Genomic DNA, 775 nt, shown 5'->3' on the forward strand with positions numbered 1-775 from the left:
AAAGTGTGAACTTGCCTGCAATGTTGATGAAGATGATTCGCACCCAAAACTCTTGATAGATCTACTCGTCACACTCCGGTCAATCTATCGTAAGCAAACAATAGTAACCACACATAAGCAATCACTCAAAAGATCAGAAAGAACGAAGAAGACGATTCGGAAACATCAAAACCAAGCAAATAACTCTTGCAACATAAAACAATTTCTAACAGTACCAAAATTATGTGAATTTGGCCTTATTAGAATGTTTAGGTCAAGAGCTTCGATTTGCAAAAAGAATCAACTCAAACGGAGCTACGAAACTCAAGTTATGATCAAACGAAGTTTGAATTCAAATCTGGTCTAATTCAAATTTTAAACTTTTCAAAAACATATTTCAGTTGTTTTACTGGATAGAGGAGATCGTAACGAAGACGTGAGCGTTGGTTTCGTTGGATTTGGATAAACGGGTAAAAAGTAATGATAGATTGAAGTACAGGGACTAATCTGCGAAGAAAATTATCACAAATAGGTCCCTGGCCGAAATTAAAACAGAAAAAGGAAAATACTAAATAGTGAACGTTCACTACTGAACCCTAACGAACGAAAACCGTTCGCTAGAGAGATCTAAACAGAGAACGCCCGTTAAATAAAAAAATGGTTTATATAAAAAAACCGATTTGTATCGGACCGGTCGGCGGCGGTTTTTACCACGGTTCTCGACAGTTTGACGGTCTTTGCAAGAAAACTAGCGGCGGCGAGACGAACTCCCGCGACGGCAGCAGCGACGCGAAGC

The sequence above is a fragment of the Triticum dicoccoides genome, chromosome 4A (genome assembly GCF_002162155.2).
Source record: "Triticum dicoccoides isolate Atlit2015 ecotype Zavitan chromosome 4A, WEW_v2.0, whole genome shotgun sequence".
Lineage (NCBI taxonomy): Eukaryota > Viridiplantae > Streptophyta > Magnoliopsida > Poales > Poaceae > Triticum > Triticum dicoccoides.